The 11417-nt window shown below is 37.6% G+C and overlaps 2 long non-coding RNA genes across 2 annotated transcripts; both read left to right on the top strand.

Annotated features, from left to right (window-relative positions):
- The first annotated feature begins 7691 nt into the window (after nt 1–7691).
- On the top strand, nt 7692–8270 carry LOC116024328. Its single transcript, XR_004099488.1, has 3 exons — nt 7692–7767; nt 7946–8084; nt 8171–8270. It is a non-coding gene; the product is annotated as an uncharacterized LOC116024328 (long non-coding RNA).
- Nucleotides 8271–9912: 1642 nt separating this feature from the next.
- LOC116024327 lies at nt 9913–11150 on the top strand. Its single transcript, XR_004099487.1, has 2 exons — nt 9913–10050; nt 10989–11150. It is a non-coding gene; the product is annotated as an uncharacterized LOC116024327 (long non-coding RNA).
- Nucleotides 11151–11417: the final 267 nt, after the last annotated feature.

Below are 11417 nucleotides of genomic sequence, written 5' to 3'. Positions count from 1 at the left end.
ATTCGTGCAGGTTGAACACAACCCCAAACGAAGATTCGTGCAGGTCGAACAAAACCTCAAACGAAGGTTCGTGCAGGTCGAACGCAACCCCAAACGAAGACTCGTGCAGGTTGAACGCAACCCCAAACGAAAACTCGTGCAGGTTGAACGTAACCCCAAACGAAGACTCGTGCAGGTCGAACAAAACCCCAAACGAAGACTCGTGCAGGTTGAATGCAACCCCAAACGAAGACTCGTGCAGGTCGAACGCAAACCCCAAACGAGCATGCCGGAGAGTTTTTTTTTTTTTTTTTTTTTTTTTTTTTTTTTTTTTTTTTTTGCACCATTACTCTTCAATGAAAAATTCCCAAAAACACTTCAACTTAATTATTCTAGATGCAAGTTACATTCGAGCAACCAACCTACTTATGAAATTTAATAAGGTGCTCAGAGTTCCACACTCGGTCGACTAATCGACCGGAAAGAGTTTCTAACTTATAGGTACCTGGCTGAACCATTGCGGAAACCTTGTAGGGCCCTTCCCATTTCTTGGCAAATTTTCCGCGATCGGTCGGTCTGCTGGCTTCCCTCCGTCGTAGGACCAGATCTCCTACTTGGAAATATCGTGGGTTCACTCGACCGTCATGCGCTACTTTGGCACTCTTCTGATATTCTATTAACCTCCGAGCTGCCATGTCCCTTTTTTCGTCTATGAAATTGAGTTCCGTACCTTGCATCTCATCATTCTCTTCCGGATCGTAATTTTTCTCCCGAGTGGTAGGGAGCCATGCTTCGATTGGGACTCTTGCCTCGAATCCATACGTCAGGGAGAAAGGTGTCTCATTCGTTGCCCGACGCGGGGTGGTCCGGTACGTCCAAAGAACATACGAAAGCTCTTCAACCCAGCCTCGACCCGCAGTTTGCAATTTCTTTTTCAATCCATCCAAGATCGTCCGGTTGGTGTTCTCCACTTGACCATTCGCTTGCGGGTAAGCTACGGCCACCCGGGTATGCCTTATGCCCAAATGAGCCATGAAGTTCTTAAATGGCCGGCTATCAAATTGTGTCCCGTTGTCTGTGATCAATTGAACGGGTACCCCGAAACGAGTAATCACATTTTTCCAAAGGAACTTTTGACACTGTTGAGAAGTGATAGTTGCCAAAGCCTTTGCTTCCACCCACTTAGTGAAGTAATCAATCGCCACAATCACATACTTTTTGCGTCCAGCTGCCATTGGGAATGCTCCGATCAGGTCCACTCCCCACCTCGCAAATGGTATTACCTCGCTGACGGGTTGATAGTAGGTGGCTGGTCGACCTGGTAACTTGTGAAATTCTTGGCAAGTGGCGCATCGTCGAACATACTGCTCGCAATCCAAGTTGATCGAAGGCCAGTAGTAACCCATTAGAACGATCTTTTGCGCGAGTGTTCTCGGTCCTTGATGGGCAGAACAGATCCCCTCATGAACTTCCTCCATCACAATTTTCGCCTCGTCGTTGGTTAAGCACCGAAGAAGCGGTCCACCATATGATCTTTTGTAGAGTCTATCATCGACCAATTGGAAGCGCGGTGCCCTCAACTTAACTTTCTTTGCCCGGGAGGAGTCGTCAGGTAGAGTGCCGTTGGCGATGTAATTCTTCAAGTCGTACATCCAGTCTGGCTCGCCTATCTCGACCGGGTGGACCTCTATGACATCAATGCTTGGCGCTCCGACTTCTTCAATGCGTGCGATTTTGGACACGTATTCAGGAGCTTCTTGAGTCAACTTGGAGAGCATGTCAGCGTCCGTGTTCTCCATCCTTGGTATTTGGATCAGCTCGTATTTTTTGAATTGTTGTAGTAGTTCGAGCGCAATATCCTTGTACTGTATCATCCGGTCCTCCTTTGCATCGATCGTGCTGGATAGCTGTCCGATTATTAACCGGGAGTCTGATCGTGCCCTTAACCGTTCAGCCTTCATCTGCTTAGCCAGTCGCAACCCGCCGATGAGCGCCTCGTATTCTGCTTCGTTATTGGTAGGTTGGAATTTGAAAATCAAGGCTTGATAAATCTTGAAGCCCTCAGGGGAGGTGAGCACAATTCCACCCCCACATCCCTTCTTGCTTGACGACCCATCAGTAGAAACTTCCCACCACGGTTCTTCCAGCGCAGTCGGTCGGTCGGGTTCCGGGTCGCGTGCGGTGCACTCGACGATGAAATCAACCAATGCTTGACCCTTGATGGCAGGACGGGGCTTATACTCAATCGCGAACTGGGTGAGCATCATGGCCCATTTGATTAATCGCCCTGATGATGTTGGATTCCTGAGGATCGTTCCTAACGGTTGATCGGTTAGCACTACTATCGGGTGAGCCTGGAAGTAGGCTGCAAGTCTTTTGGCTGTTGCCCAGAGCGCCAACGCTGTCTTCTCAAATTTCGTGTACCTCAGCTCCGGTCCTTGAAGAGCTTTGCTCACGTAGTAGATCGGCTTCTGGATTCCCTTGTTTTCTTCACGGACGAGCACGGAGCTGACCGCTCGGTCGGACACAGCCAAATAAACGAACAAGACCTCATCTTTCTCTGGCTTCGATAGGACTGGTGCAGAGCTCAAGTACACCTTCAAATCTTCAAAAGCCGATTGACACGCCGGCGTCCATTCAAAGCCATTCGATTTTTTCAAAATCTGAAAGAACGGCAGAGACTTTTCGGCTGACTTGGATAGGAAACGGCTAAGCGCTGCTAGTCGACCGGTCAGTCGCTGAACATCCTTGACTGATCGGGGGGGTTGCATCTCCATTATCGCTCTGACCTTCTCGGGGTTTGGCTCGATCCCCCGCCCCGTCATCATGAACCCCAAGAATTTTCCCGTCTNCAAGTATCTATTATCATAGCATACAAAATTAAAATTAAAATTTTGTATAATTAATATAATCTGTAATCATGTACATATTTAGATAAATTTATAGAGAAAAATTTACATAATTAAATTGAATTATTCTAATTGTATTTCATATATATTATGATTCTAACAATAGGAATAATAACTAAGAAAATTATACTTAGAAATTAAAAAATGAAAATTTTAAATTTTGTATATGTGATTTTAAAATCTGATTAGACGCATTTTCTTATATGATTATGTAATACAATGTATATACAAATAATATTTATTAATATGTATGTATGCAAATTCTATAATATAATTTCTGTAATTATAATTTATATTGATATATTATAATTAAAATAATTAATTTTGAAATTTGAAAAAAGCTAAGTATAAATAACTTTAGTTAAACATCGTTAACCGAAATAGACACATAAAATGGGACGAATGGAGTATTATATGTCGCTGAAAATGATAACTTTTTTATTGAAAAGTTGTACTTCTTGTTCATTCGGAAGTATTATATTTTCATTGAAAAGTATTACTCCTTCCGTCCCGAATTGGTTGTCACATTTACTTTTTGCTTGCATTTTAAGAAACTAAAGTGAATGCTATGTGTTTTTCAATTATGCCCTCATTGTTCTCACTTTTTGGAAATAAAAACAATAATGAAAGTAAAACTCATAAGGGTAAATTGAAAAAAGTAGAATGATGGTGATGTTCAATTTTGAAAATAGGACAACATTTTGGGACAAACTGAAAAGGAAAGTAAGGCATATAAAATAAGATGGGGGAGTACTTTTTTCTTGAAAAGTATTACATGTTTGCTAAAAATACACTCTTTAATTGAAAATTAATATTTTTCTAGAAGTGTTACTCTGTACATGTTTACTGCAAAGTGTTACATTTTTCTGTTAAAAAGTATTACAGGGCGTTTGGTTGGAGGGATGGAATTAGGTGGGAAAGGAATTGCAATTCCATGGGAAAAGAATAACGTGGGAATAAAGTGAGAGTTTAAATTCCAGTGTTTGGTTGGAGGGAATAAAATTAATAAGAATTTCAGTTCCTATGGTTGGTATACATCGAAAGGAAGAAGTAGTATAAAGTCCAAAATGCCCATTGTTATTATTATTATTAATATTATTATTATTAATATTATTATTATTATATGACAAGTACACAAAAAAATATAACATATTAAATTCAAATACCACTTATATACCGTATCTCTTGAATTAGACATATTGTAAAAAATATTTGAGAGTTTTGAGAAAACATACTTGATTAAGGTTGACCTAGAATGATTATTGCTTGCTCAGGAACGACTTTCTTGTTGGTAGTTGTGGAAGATAATACACGGTATTAGCTAAAAGATAAGGTCAGACATCAATTTTAGGTTAAAAAAGAAAGGGGTAATTTTGTCTCAGGAGTATCTTTTTTTATTCCTAAAATCCATGGAATTAAAATTCCAATGGGGACATGTGATTCTAATTCCATGAAAATGAGAGAATTGCAATTCCGCGCCAACCAAACGAAGGAATTTAGTTGCCTTCGGAATTAGGTGAAATTATGTGGAATGTAATTTAAATTCAATTCTCTCCAACCAAACGCCTGTTATATGTTCTCTATAAGTGTTATCTCATTTTATTTTTATGGATATGTAGGAGTGGTATACCCAAAAGGCAACTCAGTTTCTTCTCAAAAGGATGATTCTCAAATTCATGACACATTGACACCAATACTATCTTTGTGAATTGCTCTTCTTATCTCAAAAGGAGGGTCCGCATAGTTGTTCCATTGCCTGCTCTCTTGGATTACAATGTTAGCCAACAGATCAGCCACCATAGTTTGTTCTCAAATAATGTACATTCAGTACAAAAATAATATACCCTAAAATAATGTACTTACAGTATAAAAATAATGTACCTTCGGTACAAAACTAATGTACTTTTTATTTTTGGTCCACACTGCTGTGTAGACCATGGTCCATGCAATAATTATTCATACCCACTAGAAACCTTTTAATATCACCCAACGAACTCTTAGCTTCTATGGCTCTAGTCACTTGAAGCTTGCATGCAAAATCTGCCACTCAATCGCTTGCACTATCTCTTGTTGGTTGTGAATAAATCTGATAATTATTAAAAATAAAAAAATAAATAATCAGGATTTAAATTTTAGAAATAATTAATCCCGAAGTGTGATTTTAGGGTGATTCAAGTGTCAACAGAAATATAAAGAATTCCTCTATTAAATTTTGGCATTGGACACTTTGAGAGATTCCAGACACATTGATGCCAGAAATCAAAAGATTTAGACGTCTCCTGATGAATCCGTCCTGCAACATGTTGATAGTGTTTTGATTATATCTCCATCATGCAATGTCTAATTAAGGTGATTAAATCGGATATATATATATGAAAAGCTATTAGAGTTTCCTACAACTTTCAAATTCGAAACGAAACAAGTCCAAAATTGAACCCCAAGTCTGATGCACCATGTGATATGGCAATGGCATGCCCATGTCGCCTTGGTGTCTTTTTCATTGCAAAATTTGACACGGTTGTGACACTGATAAGTCGTAGCTGTGTTGTGGTCCATGCCAAATGCGAGAGTGGGTATTTAAACCCCATTTTGAGATATTTTGATGATTTTTCGATCCGAGACTTCAAGAAACATTCCAAGACACTCTTGGGGGCTTCAACCACACCTGAGAAGAAAGTTTTACATCTTGGGGAAGTTTGGAATCAATATTTCTTCACAGATTATATGGGTTTTCCTATGTCTTTGGTTTATTTTATCATTTCTTTATTTTCTTTTGTGTTTTCCTACATGATTAGAGAGTCTAAACGTTGTTGTACATGGCGTGGATTTATGGTGAACCCTAGATTAAGACCATGTTCTTAATTGCTTATTATTGCGTCATATGCTCCAACCATCACCATAGTCGCCTTATAACTCGTTATGTGCGCACGCGGGTCCGAGGTCCCCGCACAGGCTTTGATAGTCGGAAGTCTGAACTCCTTTGGAAGGGGTGTGTCCATTATATATTCTCGTGATTAATGGAGCGGCCATCCTCACCTCAGGCTCCAACGACTGTTATCTCGCCTCCATTTTCTTCTCTAACTCCTCTATTTTCTTTTGTAGTTGCTCTACCACTTCCTCCTGCACACTAGGGGTTCGCTTGTGCACAGTGGACCGACGCAGAATCGGCCCTCCGAATTCGCCCACCTCTTCTAATTGCTGCGATCACTCATCTTGGTGTGGGCCCTTAGTGGGTGACCCCTTGGCCTCTGGCTGTAACCACAACCTCTGTCGGATGGCAACCCTCTCGCCCCACCGTCCTACGGTGGGCATAGAAACGGTCGGCTGATGAGTTGCACCACGACATAGACGCTGGGTCATCTTTTTCCCTATTTCATCCTTCTGCACGGATGCCTGGGGTACTTGACCTTAAATCTCCGCCACCAATTGGGTTAAAGTTGTCGTTGCTTGCTGAATGGCCCAGGCTATCGCCTGGGGTCCATAGGCGGTACCTGTGCCTTGGGTGCTTGCTGTCCTTCACTAGTTCACTGTGATTGTCGTTGTGCCGATCACTACTACAAAATTGAACATATAAATATGACTTTACACTACACCTCTTAATAAAGGTGTAGTGAATAATTGAACCAAATAAGAATCCCCTACACCTTTATTTAAGAGATGTAGTGTAAAGTATTTTTGTTAAAAAAAAAAAAAAAAATTAAAAAACTTCCAGCGGCACCCAAGAAGGAATGTGTTGCGAAAAAATAAATGATAAAGAATTATTTAACTTTCCGCGGCACCTTCCCCACAAGGGTGCCGCAGAAACTCAAGGCCGACGCAAACCCACACCTACCTTCTCCTCCATTGCAAACAGCCTCTCTTCCATTTCTCCTCTCTCTCTAAGGTCTCTCTTCTCTCTTTCTCCTCTCTGGACCTCTCTTCCATTGCGATAATACATTTCCGCCGCCATTTCCTCTCCATTTCCGTCGCCAACGTTTAGCCTCCTCTGAAGCTGCCATCCGACGCCTCCTTTCCTTCGCCGAAGATGCCATCGACGCCACCGCCGAAAATGAAAACACAGATTAGATCTCAGCCCGACGCCCTCCTTGTCTCTCCTTCGTCAATCTCCTCTATCTCTCATGGAGATCGATGCAGCTCCCATTAGAAGATCTATCAGGGATGGTTCTCCTTTGCTGATTCAGGTTCTTCAACCTCACAACTTGTGGTTTCGAATATTATTTTCTATTCATTTTTTTTTTTTAAATCTCAGGCAATCAGTTTATGCATTTATGCATCTCGTACTTATAAGTACTGAAATTTTGATTCAGATGGAGATGGACGCATCACCGGAGAAGATGCTACGAAAATTTTCGCCCTGTCTAACCTGTCCCGCCAGGAACTCAAGCAGGTTCCATTTATTGATCTTTTGATCCTATCATCTGAATGGGCAGCTGTAGCTTATATGCGGCAGGTAATGACAATCTCAGTATTTGACTCTGACTTCATCATTGAGTTAAAAATATGAACTGGTTCATATTAGAGACGCTAAATGGTGACTACCATACATTGAGTTTTCGTGTAAAGTTCATGGGGCCTATTTGACCTCTTTCCCTATAATATTGTTTAAACCTCCAAATCTAGTGTTATGGCATAATTATAAATAGGTTTTATCGACCCGACAACATCCCATTCTTGTTTGCTCCTACATAAAATCTCTTGTATATGAAAAGCGAGTGTTTGAATTTCCAGCAAGGTATAAACCTGGTTTTACAACATAATTTCCTTTATTCAGGGGAAATTCGATGAGGGTATAACACACCTTCAAAGAATAGCTAAGATGAAGGAGCCAGGATCCAAACTCGAAAGCCAATTACTACGAGGGTTTGGTAGTATTCTCGAGGTATAGTTACATCCATCCATCAACGACTCATCATATCTTCAAGTACAACAAAGTTTCGATAAATAAATAATGTAATTATCATTAAATCGATGATGAGAAAACTGGGTTCCAAATGCATGTTGCGTTTATAAAGGAAGTAATTTTCTTTAAAACTAAAGGAAGTAATTTGATGTTGCAGTGCTTTGTACAATATGGGGTATAAAGTTGAAGCAGCCAATTATTTGAAAAATCAGCTTTGTACTCTCATAATTTCATATTACTCAAATGGAAAATCAACAACAATTACTTATGAAGGAGCCAAACAAGGACTTGTTATTGTAAGGTTCCACAACCTCTTTAAGAGTTTAACAACACTTTCTATTTACTTCATGCACCTTATTTGTCAAACCAATTTATGCTGCAGATTCTTGTCATTCTATTCTGCTCCTTAACATTATGTATCGCTTGAGCCGTTTGTTCCTTGTGAAAACTCTGATTCATTGCATTTGTGCCCCTCTCTACATGGTTACACTTGCTGAATTTGTTTGGCAGACCAACTAATAAGCCAGGCTCGTTTCTTAATCACTCTGCATGTATAATTAACTGTCGAACTTGTTAGTTTACTGCTTACAGTGCTTTCTTTCATTTATATTGCATCGTGCTTTCTTTCTTTCTTACAGTGTTATCTTTCATGTGGGCTAGGATGTTGCTGTGGGTTATGGCTGAGCTAGCTCTGATTGGGGCCCATATTCAAGAGGTAATTGGCCGTACCATTGCCATCAAGATTCTCAGTAATGGTTTCTTGCCTCTCTAGGCTGGTGTCGTCATAACTGCTCTAGATTGGTAATTTCTCTTCATATTTCATCCTTCCATCCCAAAATTAGTGTCTTAATGGTTAGAAAGTTCTTATATTTCCGCATAATTTGTTCTTATAATACACCTTGGGTGTCAAATTGTTAAGACTACTTTCCTTACTTGGATAAGCTTTTACTTGCTTGTTCTAAAAGGACTAGTAATTTAATATATTAACTAGTAAATTACCCGTGCGATGCACGGAATAATTTTTTATATTATATATTTAAATAATAAAATTAAAGGTGAATTTATAAATAATTATAATATTTGAGAGTTTATTTCTGTAATTTGTAATGATTATTTTATGGGTTAAAAAGTTATTTTTCAATAACTTGTGATGACCATTTTGTAGTTCCTATTTCTATTACTAGTATTTGCACCCGTGCGATGCACGGCCATAGATAATAGATAATATAATAATATAATTAAACAATATAACATAATAATAATAAAAAAAATGAAGAAAATTTAAACACAATTTTATAATTATAATCATAAGTACAAAACTCTATATTCACTATTATAACACAATTTTTGAACTCTTATTCATAATTTTATAATTTTATATTCAAAACATTTAAACACTATATTCACAATTTTTAACTCTATATTCCTAAAATATTCTCGATCCTCGTTTTAGACATGGTGGCCCATTTCTATAGCATAATTTGCCCAAATTTATTTGCTAGCTAATTAAACAGATTTGTAGGGACAAAAAATAAATAGTGGTGGCCAGTGGGTATAATATATATACATACATATATATATATATATATATATATATATATATATATATATAAAATAAGTAATCCCTTAGCTCAAAACTATAAAATTTGTTTTTTTAGTTTCAGATTTTTTAGGAAACTGCAAGGATGTAATTTTAATGATTAAACAAATAAAAGAATTTAAATTTAGAAAAATTTGAAATCTAAATGCATTTTTATTATCAAATACATACGGAGTAGAGAATATAAACTTCACATTCCATAATTACAGATACATTTTAGAAACAATCACTGTATTTATACACAGTATTGATAATCTATAGTTTCTTGAAAAATGTAAAACACAAAATTTTACCATAAAATACTTAAAAAATTTTTACAACTACTGTTTCCATTTTCCAACATTGTCACATGCATCCTTGTTCCAACATTGTCCCATGGATCCTTCCACTAACTTTTGTCTTATTCTCACTTCCTGTACCTCCACTACGATTTGCTTCGTCCCAAAATATTCCAGCGAAAGTTTTCCTTCCACTTTCTAATATATATATAGATCTATATATATATAAGTGGCGCCGAAAGTTGACGTAAACTAAGGAAGAAGGTGCCAATATTTTCTTCTCCTTCATTCATCTTCTATTTCAAATTTTCATGGGCCATTTTCTCTGGCAGAGAGAGAGCGACGAACGGTAGTGGATGGCCAGACAGTGGCGGCAAAAGCGTTGTAAGTATTCTTCTTCTCTCTTGCTTCTTTATTTCAGCCAATATCCACGGTCGAAGATTCTTCGAGAAATAAGTTAATTTTTCTTATCATCGTTTTAAAATCTTCCATGTAGTTTATATAGATATATAGATTAAAATTTGATTTACAATTTGTATACTTTATTTATACAGAGGTTCAATATATAAATGAAATTGTATTTTTCTTCAGATCAACAAACTCACGTATATGCTATTGCAATTTTATTTATATTCTATTTGCTATAACTTTTTATATTCGAATTATACCTTAATTTTGTATGGATGTACAAATTTTGAAAGTGTTACACCGACTCTAGATTTTATTTATGATTTATGAAGTTTCAAAGACATAGTTTAAAAAAAAAAAAATTGCAGGTTTTAGAAATCAAAGATCACAGATTAGAAAACAACAAAGAAAAAGGACAACTATTACTGGTCTGTGTTGAGAACAATACTCCAAAAAGGACAAAGAGTATTACTTAAATATTTAATGCTTCAGATTAAATAAGTAGAACTACTACAGTTTATATGAGCACATTTAGAATGTAAGAATACACCTACCTACTTGAGTTTGAAATTTATTGCTTTTGTAATCATAATATGCTCTTGATGATTTCAGGTTTCTATGGCAGGGTATAGCTTGGTATGCTATTGAAATCCTTAAACATACTATAAAATGTTTACAATTAATTTAATTAATCATGAAATATAGCTATAAAATGATATAAAGGAAAATAATGATTTAATATCTCTGGTTTCCTAATGATGTTCCGTCGGCTTCAATGTAAATCTCGGGAGCCTTTCATTCCTGGACATGTATTTATAGGCTATTTCCCTCCAAAATTTAGATTCAAAAATATGTAATTATTATTTTTTAGCACATTGAATTTCTAACAGTCTAACTTTGTGATATTATATCAGATTGGAAATGACTTTGAGGTGCCCAAGGAAAAGTTGGCTGCCCAAGGAAGCTTTTCCTCTTCCCTAAGAATAATATTATATTCAGCACTAAAAATGTACATTTAAATATATTTTATACAATGAATGCAATCAGACATGTGAATGCAAATTGTTTTGGGCTTTTACCTCCATCCAAACAACGTCACTTTGTCTAGGCGGGAAAATACAATGATAGTGATAGCGTTAATGTAAACGGGGTCTACGATTACGCTACGAATACGTGTGCTACGGGTGGTGAAGGATGTCGCTCGGTGGGTCACCGGTCGACGACTGAACGGTTCGAAGCTATATCGCTCTACGAGTGACGAACAGTCATAAAAAGTAAGCAAGAGAAAGATGATGATCAAATCGCAAGTGTATTAGTCTAGTACTGATGAGTTCTCCCCCCCC

This window comes from Ipomoea triloba, chromosome 7, assembly GCF_003576645.1.
Source record: "Ipomoea triloba cultivar NCNSP0323 chromosome 7, ASM357664v1".
Taxonomy (NCBI): domain Eukaryota; kingdom Viridiplantae; phylum Streptophyta; class Magnoliopsida; order Solanales; family Convolvulaceae; genus Ipomoea; species Ipomoea triloba.
This window is presented reverse-complemented; position numbering and strand designations above follow the sequence as displayed.